The sequence below is a fragment of the Triticum aestivum genome, chromosome 7D (assembly GCF_018294505.1).
Source record: "Triticum aestivum cultivar Chinese Spring chromosome 7D, IWGSC CS RefSeq v2.1, whole genome shotgun sequence".
NCBI lineage: Eukaryota > Viridiplantae > Streptophyta > Magnoliopsida > Poales > Poaceae > Triticum > Triticum aestivum.
This window is the reverse complement of record NC_057814.1, coordinates 109442734-109454930: the sequence shown is the minus strand read 5'-3', so window position 1 is coordinate 109454930 and position 12197 is coordinate 109442734.

Here is a 12197-nt window from a genome sequence, read left to right as displayed (position 1 = left end):
CAGATTCCACTGCTCAAAGTTTTTGATTGAGATTATGGTTTATCGAGCTACAGTGGTGCAGTGTTGTGATGCACTGAGCTTTTAGTGGTGCATACAAATGGGAATTGTGGCGGCAGTGGCTTGTCATGATCTCCAGTGCTTTGCTTATATGCTTACTGCCATGGAATTATTTGTGGGAATCCATTGACATCATTCACTCACTTGAATCGAAAGACAGCAGCACTGCATTGCATCCTCTTTTATTCTTTCGTTTGATTGTTGTGGTTGCTCAACAAGTTATCTCTCATTTAGAGTAGATGGAGCTTCTTTCTTTTTCATCTCGTTTAATAAGTGGCTAATCATTTGCTATCACTTGGCAAAAATGAAAAGAAAGGAAAGAACCGTTGTTTGTAGGCAATGTGATGTGATTTCAATGTGATGTTGACAGTAGTTAATTAAACCTGCTGTTGCTGTTATGCCTGTATTCACTGCTGCTGCTGCTGTACTAGTGATGATGCTACTTGTGATCTTCTGAAATGACCCATTGGCGACTTCATTACGCGGGGATAATGATTTTACAGGTACCCCGAGAGGCCCTTGAGTTTGCCGGAATGTCGATTAACTTCCGTTCCGGCAAATTTGGGTACTCCATATGTCCTATTTTCAGCAAAGGTCATGCCAAAAATTTCCGTGAATTTTAGCATGACTTTGCTAAAAATAGGACATATGGGGTACTTGCGACTAATGCATGGGCCGGGGTATCTTAGTACTTAATTAAGTAGGATCAACTGCCCCTTTATTCTTGCTGCATTAAACAATAGGTGGCAATAGAGCCAAGTGATTAGGCCCAACATAGAATTCTCCTTCCCTTTTCTTGATAGGGTATATTATTAGAAGATACCCATATATATCAGTCAACCTAGGGTGCCTCGGCATCGATAAACCCTAAATGATGAAAACTTAACTTAGCATTTAGGGTGCCTCAGCGTCGACAAACCCTAAATTATAAAACCTTGGCTTTTAGGGTGCCTCGGTGTCGATAAAAACCTAAATGATGAAAGCTTAGGCTTTTAGGGTGCCTCGGCGTCGACAAACCCTAAATGATAAAAGCTTAGCTTTTAGGATGCCTCGGTGTCGACAAACCCTAAATGATGAGACCATGATCTTGTTCCTTGACAATAACCAACTTTTTGACCAATTTTTTCTTATTTAGGGCGAAACATGGCCCACAACGATGAGGCCGGTGGTTCGGGCGGCAAGGCATTCTGGGAGCTGTCCCAGGATATGGAGGAAGAACCTCACCGCTATGAGGATGCCGCGGAAGACACCGATCCTGACTACACAACCCCTAGTGGCGTTGGGGATGACACCACTGATGGTGCCGCCGAGGATGCCACCACTGATGATGGCAGCGCACGCACAGATGGCAGCCAACCGAAGAGGCAACGGAAGGACCGGCGCCCGAACGTGCTCGGCACCGTCAAGGAGGAATTTACTGAAGTGAACTGCGACGGGGATCCAACGGCGCCCAAAGAATTAGTCAAGGGGTACTCGGTTCAGCTCGGGTGCATTCTCCGGAGCACCGTCTCGATCAACACCGAGAACCTAAGGCATAAGGACTGAGGGAATTTGCGCAACCTCCTCATCACGAAGCTGCACGAATGATACAAGTTCCCTGCTGACTTTGCAAACACACGCCTCTCAGGGAATAAAGTGAACAGTGCCGCCCTCACGAAGATGAGCACGGCCCTGTCTACTTGGAGAAGCGCGGTGAAGAGAATGATTAACAAAGGTGATAGTTATGAGAAGATCATGGCGAAAAATCCTTCGATCAGCGAAGATGACTACAAGGAGTTCAAGATTAAGTGCGAGAGCGGCGCATCCGAGGAATCATGTCAGTGGGGGAAAGAGATGCGGTACTTGAACTTAGGGGTCCACAAACTCGGTCCCGGCGGTTACAGAGTGGCGAAACCTATATGGGACAAGGAGGACGCGGAGCGTGCCGAGCAAGGCCTACCGCCCCGCTTCGAGACACTACAACAAAATTGACATACTGTGACGAAAATCCTCGTGAAAATGGTTCACAACGTCTCATAAATTCCTAATGTTCGATGTTGTCGTACGTGACGTCACCGATTATCGCAAATCGGTGACGGTGAACGTCACCGAATTTCCTCGACCTTTCAGCATACTTGGCTCGCAATTTTTGTGACATTTTGGTAATTTCCATGACAAGCCCGCTGGAGTCACCGAATACTACGAATGTGTGAAGACCATTTTGTCATGGTATGTATAGTAGTCAGATTGGCCATAGCTAGTTCTTGATAATTGAGCGATTGTACCCATGCGTCAGTGTTGGCGGTGGGACTTGCCACAGTTTTTTCAAAGGCTGTTGAGTGTTGTATTTTTCTTGATATTATATAAATAGGAAGTGGGCATGGAAATACTTATAATAGTTAACATTTATAAAGGTAAAACTTATTTTGTTCTTTCTAATATAAATAGGTAGTGGTTGGGCAAAAAACTTGAACCGAGCGTTCGTGAGCTGATGTTGTTTATCTCTCAAAAATAAAAATGAAAATAAGGGAGCCAAGAGGAAATGAGTGAACAATATTTAACTATAATATAATAAATAGTTAGTGGCTATGCAAAAAACCTTCAATGGCGCACCCGTGAGCTAATGTTGTTACATTTCTATCTCAAAAGTTAAAATGGAAATATAAGAGTCGATGGGATTTTTTAATTCTTATAGCACCCACCTTTTAAAACGATGCCACACCAAGAAGTCAGAACCACATAGCAAAAAAGAAAAAAAAGAATTCAGCTCCAAGCACGGGTCAGCTAATTTGGCACTAGGTCTCACGCCCACGCTCTGTGCCTCCAAATAAAACCATAGCCCAGAAAATCCCCAAATACACCTATACCCACTCGCACCTGACTCAAATCTCATCTCACCGGCGGCGCCCCCAAATCACTCGCAGCCAGCCGCGGCACCCGAATTCCCTCCCTGCCTCCGCCCTCTAGTCCGCCGCCACCCTCTCTGTCTGCTTCCCGTCCCCAGCCACCACTACACCTAAGCCGATCTGCCCCGTTTGCTGCCTGGTCCGACCTCCATGCTTCCTCCACCGCCACTTCACGGATGGGTTGTCGACCATCGCCCAGTCCATCTCTGGCGCCTTCCCTAGCTTCGTTTCTCACCGCGTGCCTCACCAAGATCTGGACGCTGCCTCACCACCCCTCCACCACTCACAACTTGAGATGTAGATGGTGATTTACAAGATTGGTTTCGTCCAGCGACTAACAAGGTTTGGGAGAGGCAACCCGATAATGCAGATAGGCTAGGAGATGGGTCGGAAACTCCACAAGGAACCCGGCTACAGCACCGCTAGATCTGCTCCCCTTCAACTACTCGAGGGTAGTATTTCGGTGCTTCCTTTTTCTTCCATAATTTCCCGATGTAAGATTTGTGATCTGGAATTTGATACTTCTAACCACCTATTTGAGATCTCCTTTTCCTAGTTGCAGTTCATCTAGATCAGGAGTAAGATCAATGTCCTTTGCTCTTATCAAAGGTATGTTCCGAACTGTCTCTAAATTTCTACAATGAATTATTTCAACTCAAGTTTCCCCTTTAAGCTGCAAGATTATGCAATCTCCACTCTCCAGCATGCTCAAGAAAATCTAATATGTGACTAGACTCTACGTTCAGAGTATTAATTGTGAAACTGTACTAGGAATAGCCTTTTATTAGTAAGTATGCACAAGAAGTCGATATTCTGTGATAACATTTAACAAGGTAAAGATATGTCGAGGGCTTGTATCATGGGCCATACCGTAGTTGCTAGCTGCTGAAAAATCTATATACTAAAAGGTTCATTCAGATGCTAATACTGCTCGGTGGAAGAGAAAATGATTATGTTATTCTGTAATATTTTTTCTCCATGTGAACACTTGTCAGTATATTGTTTCTCTTCTATTTTATTCCCCTATAACGCATGCGCATTAATCGACTGCTCACCGTAGGTAGCAGGACTGGGTTTGCAATACCAAGATAATCTTATCGACCTTGCTATGTTGGTAAAGTCTGAAGCTTAAACTTTGTACTACTTGCTTGTTGCTTCTCCACTTTCTGTTTTCTTACAGTCCAGTACTTGACAATTCCTTACCCAGTTGCGTATGCCTAACATTTAAGCTCATCGTGTCCTTCCTTTGTGCATAACTTGTATTTTTATTTGTTATATTTAGATTGAGGAAGCATCGTACAACTGCAGTGCAAGTACACAATTAGCTGTAGCTGCTGGGGAAGGTGAGTAAGCACACAACTGATTAAAATAGTGTAGACAGTACTAGTACTAGTTGATTATGGCACGTATTTGTACATAAGGTGATGAACGGCCAAAGCATGTCTGAATCAATTCAGAGATGAGAAAACACACAGTTAATAGGACTAATGTGGCCTGTTGTTGTTGGGTGCTGACCTCTAGATATTGCATCATTCTGAGATTGTTCAATATATTGAATGGATGAATGGATGTCACTCCTTACTAAAGAAACATTTTTGTGTTTTGGTCTGCGATTTTTTAGTACATTACCGATCTGTTTTTGTAGTGATGTGCTGATCTAAACTTTTGTAGTAACCAAAGCGTCAAACAACTATAATTATGAAACTAATTATGAAATATGTTCAGTAGATTACTATAGTTCATTGTCATATGCTGCCCTAGTGTACTCACTAGTCATTCACATGCTACTTAAAACTTTAAGTAGCACACTAGTTAAAACTGCAGCAGGGATCGATGTAAATTTTTTTGACAGACAATTTTTATACAAGTTTGTGTCTTCTTGTTTTGCCAAACTAATATACCGTTTTATTGGCCCATTTGCATACCTGCAAATCTAGTTAATAATGTACTCAAATTCGTAATTTGATAGATTGTGTGCTTCTTAGTGATAATGTTATACGTTTTTATCTTGCATGTTTTCATCTCATTAAGATGCAACATGTTGTTGTGTTTCCTCAGTTTATAGGCATTGGGGGGAGTTAGCCATGAGACTTGAAGTAGAAGACAGAGCATTTGAAGAGATGCAAAGGAAGCATCAAGAAGAATTGGAAGCTCTGAAGAAGAGCCAACAAAAGAAGAATGAAGCCTGGGAAAAGAAGCAACATGATACAAATAAACTGATTGGTTTTCTCTTAAGGGCAGAAGCAACTCAGCAAGAATCCATTTTCTTGTCTATTGATGTGTCAAACCTGAGTCGGTGTTATTTTGATTGTCATTTCTATTTAGAGGATGATTTGGCTTAGAGATTGAATATATAATATGATTTGTCTTCCGTTTCATAATGTGATTTGGCTGACAATTTTATTTATATAATGTGATGTGCATTTGTAATATAGTGGATCAGATAATTCATTGCAAAGTGTTGATTTGGCTGACAACAAAAGAAGTCGATATTTTGATGATGTCATCTTCATCAATAATGAAAGTAGTGATGCTAGTGTTGGGGTAATCTATGCATGTGTTGATGTGGCATAAAGTCTCAGTAACGTTGCTCCATCATTGAATATCGTACAATATGGCATCTTTGCTCCTAACTTGTGACATTGATCCATCGTCATAGAAATAGTAAGTTGTTGATGTTCTAGAAAACGTCACCAAAGGTCCCATTTTCAGTGACATTGTTTAGCGCGCGCCGTCACGAGGAATAATCTGTGACGGGGATTCCGTGACGATGCTTGTGACGCCCATAAAATGTCACTCAGGTGTAATTTGTGACGTTATTAGCAGTTCGATGACATTTTTTTGGCCCGTCACAGTAGGCCTAATCTCTTGTAGTGAGAAATACCATGAGAAGCAGACCAGGAACTATGTCAGGGCCCGGTACAAGGAGGACCAGGTAACAAAGGAGCTTACCACTGATCTGAAGACCAAGGCGCTTGAGAAAGTTCTGGTAAGTAATACACCCCCGCGTAATTAGCTACATATATGGTTGCATTCTAGTTAATGAAGCCAAATTTCTAAATGGTTCACATTCCTTCCGCAGGAGACTGAAAGCAGTAGCGCGGGGTCGTCTCAGAGCTCCCCAGCTTGGGACAAAACTCTAAATAGGGTGTTGAACATAATGAAAAACAAGGATAAGCTCAGTAAGCCGTCGTCGGCTGGTCGTGTGGCCGGCAAAGGCTTGTCCACAAAATGGTCGTTATACTATAACGCTGGTGGGTGAAAGGAGAAAAAGACCAGCTCGGAAAGCCAGTCGCGCGAGGTTCAAGAACTCAAGGCACAAGTGGCGCGGATTCCGGAGATTGTCCAAGAGCAAGTGCAACAACAACTGAGAACGACGCTCACTGCCATTGTGCCTAGCTTGGATGAGGGGCTGCAGGCGTGGATTGCGGGCGGCCAACAGGGGCCGCCCCTGGTTCCCAGCTTCACGGCCAGCAACTCGCACAACGCGCAGGCGGCGCCATTGGTGTCTCCGGCGGAGGTGGTATTGGTGTCTCCGACGCCGGCACGGGCATTGGAGCTTAATGCACCCGGGTGTACGCCGGCCGGCACCTCGGCAGCAAGCAGCCCCTCCGTCAGTTGCACGCCCGCCGTTGGCAGTGCCTCGACATTAGCCGAGCTCGACGCCATCACGGTAAATAAGCCTCTCGGCCGATGACTTCATCTCCTTGCCTTTGACTGGGCATCCCTGACGCCCTACATGTTTTCGCAGGGCGCCGACGATGTTCCATGCACTCTCCTGCACTTCATGGGCGGCGAGTTGATCGATGTCGCCAAGGGCAGAATCATTCAACCGGGCAACCCAGTGTTCCACGGTAATCCAATGCCACCCACTGTGTATAGGGTTGAACTAGTTCAGGTGCTGCCAGGCTGCGACGAGTTGTTACCTCCGATTCGACCTGCTGGGGCCGACGAAGATGATGTGATGACCCTCAGCGCCTGCGTAAGCTGGCCCCTGCTTTGGCCGAAGAGCCAGATTCGTTTGGGGGCGGGGGACACCACCCGACAGACAACACCGCCAGTCGTGCCGGCGCCAAGCCATGGCAAGACTGCCGCAACGCTACCGGACATGCCGAACATCCCTATGGCACGGGATCCGGACATGCATATGGCACAGGATCTGGACGACGACGACAATGACGCCGGTACATTTACCAACGTCGATAAGTACTTTGCCGAACATGGGTACGGTGACGAATTCTTCGGGCCTCCTTCTCAAGAACCCAACCCTGAAAAAGACGACCGCAATCGAGCTGGTACCGCGGAGAAACCCAATTGCAACAGGCGTCGTCTGGCGTTCAGTTCTTAGGAGACGCCTCCAGCTGCCGCCTTCACCGAGCCTCAGATAGCCGAGGTGCGGAATATTATCAGCCCCAACACACTCAAGAAGGCGGTCTCTGAGCAGAACACGATCCCATTACAGGAGATGAGGAAGAAGGGACGGAAACGAAAGAATAACAAGGGTGGTGCGAGCCAGCCGGCACCGAGTACGATCCGTGCTCAAGACGGGCCACCTTCACCTAAGGATATCTCGAGGAGGGTGCACGTGGCGGGGTCTGCATGACAGTGTTCTTTCTTTGGAGAAGTGGCATCTCTCCGAGAATGATGTGGCATACCCGGTTTTCGTGGCCAAGGTGCCAGAGGGCAAGGGCTTTGTGGATAGTGCCATCGGGGGTACGATCGTCCTGCGGTTTGATGACATCTTCGCTATGTTTAACCTTCATCCGCTGCACTACACCTTCGTTCGGCTATTTTCGCTGAGTATGGAGATGCGGATCATTAGAGACAAGACCCCGGAAATCATGATAGTCGACCCCTTCTACGTGCGTGCCAAGATCTTGGGCAGCGCTGGGGACCGGCAAGTCGCGAGTTCATACCTCGAAGGCGTCATTCTAGCAAACCCAGATAAGGATAACTTCCGCGTGCCTTACTTTCCCGAGTAAGTCATCCCCTCACCGCCCCGTAACATATGATTTCTTAGATTTCGATCGTTCTTTTTTTTTCTAACATTCCGTGTTTTGTGCAGTGACACACATTGCACACTCATCCTCTTAAGCCCGAAATATTCCATGGCCACGTATTTCGACCCGGACCGTCAGTCGAAGAAAGACTACACAAATATCAAGAAAGTTCTTGATGATGTTCTCCCCGGCTACACTAGATCTGGAGGCACCTTCAGCAGGCCAGTTCGTAGGTATGACAAGCACATCTTCAGCCACAATACGATGTTCTCCTGCGTCAAGCAGCCGCCTGGCGGTCAGAAGGATGCCTACTACGCCCTCCATCACATGCGGGCGATCGTACGGGACCATAATCACCTTCTGCTACCAAGTAATCTCAAAGATTGGGCCGCACGCTTGTCGGCAATCCAGGACGCGGACATCAGACAAGAATTCTTTCGCATCCAGTCGGAGTTTGCGGAAATCATCCATCAAGATGTCCTTCGTACCTCGGGGCAGTTCTATCTCAGACATCAACCGTCCAATAGTGAGATAGAAACAACGCTACAAATGCATGCTGACAACGCCCGCGATTTCATGACCATCACGAAAGACGGCGGCTTCATCCACGCTCCGGTCCCTGAGTCGAGTCGAAAGTAGTGATGCTATGTAGTTCTGAAATGTCGATTGGCTCATGTTGTAATATTAAACTTTAATGGACTTGTATGTCTCTTTGGTTTGCACAGTCATTCAACTTATATGTAATTGATGCTATTTATTAGTAGGACCATGAATCGTGCTATTAATGTGTTGCTTTTCTCTTCCGATCCTTTTGTTCCATACTTATATATTGCTTATGTATTGTCTGTGAATTGCTACTAACTTTTTGTTTGGCTAGTGCTTAGAGATGCCATCGTATGTCGTGTACAAGGGTAAGGTTCCCGGAGTCTACGACGACTGGGAGGAGTGTTGGATACAGGTTCACCGTTTCAGCTGTAACAGTTACAAAGGGTACACCACTAGGGCGGAGGCGGAAGCTAGATACGCGCGCTATCTAGCGGGAGAGGGGAGGGAGCGGAGGAGGAACCGGATGAAGACCAGTTTCATCGCGATGATGCTAATCGTGATGACCGCAGCTCTCTTCTATGTGATGGTAGTTTAGATGATCGATATCGACTTGTAATGTGAAGACAAACACGTTACTCGCGGTTTCAAGACTTGTAATGTTCTAACTTTGTTTGGTCTTTTGAATTCGGAGACTAATATGATGAATTGTATTCGGAGACTAATCTTCTAATGTATTCGATAACTCTGCTGTTTATATGTTGTGCTGTCTATATTCTGTGCAGTAATATGTTTTGTAACCTGTGCAAATATCAGAAAAGAAAAAAAATCCCTAATATTCATACTAGTGGCGCACCACCCAGAACTTTAGTGGCGCACTGCAAAATGCACACTCGTGGCGCATCAGCAACAAGTGCGCATTAGTAAGCCAGAGACATGGTTAAATATGGACCCCTGGGAGGCATTCTAATGGCGCACTGTATGGTATACTAATGGCGCACTACATGGTGCGCCATTAGTAATAAAACCTAATGGCGTGGTGCTAGTGGCGCACCTGTATTGCGCCATTAGTAGGCAAAATAGGTGCGCCATTAGCAGGCCTTTTCCAAGTAGTGATGTTATCAGGTCCTACTCATGCAATGGTTGTGGGTTGAAACTAATGCATAAAAACTGGGTAATAATGGGATATGATCAAAGTGTTACTTGCCTTGTTAATGATCGGAAAACCATTCGTAGTAGCAAGCCTCGCACTCCGGAAACTCTATCGTGAACAAACAATAGCATACATAAGCACTCAAGCATAAGAAGCAAAGTTAAAACCAAAATAAAAGATCTAAACAGAAAGTACAAGTGAAGAACTTCGATTTGCAAAAAGAATCGATCAAATCGGAAATACGAAACTCAAACTACGATCAAAAGAAGTTTGAAATCAAATCTTCTTGAGACCAAATTTTAATTTTCAAAATCATGTTCAAGTTGTTTATCTGAACAGAGTGGGTCAAGACGAAGAATTAGGCGTTGGTTTCATTGGATTTGGATAAACGAGCGAAAAGTTGTGAGGGTTTATAGATTAGGGACTAATCTGTAAGAAAACTTATCACGGATAGATCCCTGGCTAAAAATAAAACTAAAAGGAAAAAATCTATCAAACGAACGTTCGTTAACAGAAACTAACGAACAAAAACGTTCACTAACAAGATCTAAACGAACGAACGTTCGCTAATTAATCTAACCTAATAAAATAAACCGATCTAAAAAGATAAACCAAAACTTAAAAAAATTGGGGCGTTTTTTCGACGGTTTATACCGGTTCGTGAAATAAAATGGCGGCGGTGACAAACTCCGGCGAGGGCGGCGCGGATCCGGTGGCTGCGGTGTGGCTCGGGCGGCGGAGTGGCGCGGCGCGGGGTGGCGGCGAGCGGCGCGGCAGGCGGCGGCGCTTGTGGTGGTGGACGCTGGCTGTTGCCGCTACTGCTTGGGCGATGGCGACGACTCGATGGGGAGGAGAGGGGCCGAGCCTCGGCCCTATACAAAGAGGCCGGGGGGTGCTTGGAGGAGGGGGCAAGGCGGCGGGGTGGCGGAGTCCGAGCCGGACTCGTGCGGCGGAGGCGACGAGCGGGACTCCGTCCCGGGGACGGTGACGAGGCGGTGGCAGCTGGGCCGGCCCAGTTTCGGCGGAGATAATTTTTTTAAAAAATTCACCACAGAGAAAAAAAATCCAAAATAAAATAAATTAAAAATCCTAAAATTTCAGAAATAATTTTCACCGTCCTCTACTAATATTTAGGACAAAGTGAACATTTTTTGGACTAAATGCAATTTAAAAAAAATGCATATTCTCCCCTAATTTAACCGAATAAAATTCAAATAAAAAGTATTTTTATTCAAAATTAAATTTCCATTATTTCTTAGTTGTTTTTGAAGAAGTCATATTATGTTCTATCATTATTTTAAATTGAAATAATTGGAAAAATAATTCCGAATAAAATACTTGATCCAATATACCAATTTTGAAAATTCAAAAATGGTTTTTTGGTGAAAACCTCCAACTCTCTCAGTTTGTCCTTGAGTTGCTTAAGGTTTCTAGGATCAAAACTCCAAATAAAAATCAATTCAAAAATGCACAAATCATGGATGCATAAGATGACCTACTGAGTAACATCCAAATTGAAAATTGGGATGTTACACGTATCTAAAGATCTCTACTACCTCAACCATTTCAAACTGTACATCATCGCCCACGTAATCACCAAGATTGTTACCAGGCAGTAGCCCTGGATGATTAGTGACGATATCGCTAGACACCTTGAGCGGGGGGCACAATTGCTTCTCCTGTTCGCCGAGCTGGGGAATTTTTCTCCCACTTCTTCGTCTTGCAGCACTGGTAGTACTTCCCGACATCCACGCTTCATCATATGTCTTTTCAATACAATGGTCACAGTTGGATTGCGGCGGAGGCGGTGGTGTTTGCTTAAGGGCATCCAGAGTGCGCTTTGATTTCACCGGATCTATTGTTTCCTTCGGAGGTGGACGTTTCCGTTCAATATGGCACTACTAGAAAAAGCCCTATTAGTGGCGCGCCTGTTTTCGTTAGTAATGGCGCACTATAGGTGCACCACTATTAACACGCCACTAGTAACAGATAGTAATGGCGCACCTCTGGTGCGCCATTAGTAATCCAGATAGTAATGGCGCACCTCTGGTGTGCCACTACTAACCCTTAGGTGCTCCACTGGTATTCCCTCTAGGTGCGCCACTAATAGCCTTATAGGTGCGCCACTAGTAATAAAAGAAGGTGCGCCACTAATAAGTGCTGAAATGCGCCACTAGTAATGTATTTGGAAAACAAAAAAATACAAATTTACAGAAACAACCTATAAGGAAAAATACTTTAAAAACAAGAAATGAAATAGAATCATAATTTACAACTAATAAGGGCTGAAATGCGCCACTAGTAATGCGCCACTAGTAAGAATATTACAATCTCTTTACAAGTATCAAATAAAAGGAAAATTACAAGGAAATAAAAGAAAATTCTAAAACTAATCTTCGAGTAATCTTTTCCTCTTTTTCTTTACTTTAGCCCTGCAAAGAATGATAGAAATATGTGAGAATGAACATTGCAGAGAAGTGAAATTGAGCAATTATTTGCATCCGACATCGAAGATCTAAGATACCTTGAATCATAGACATGGGTCATCTCATGAAGCCA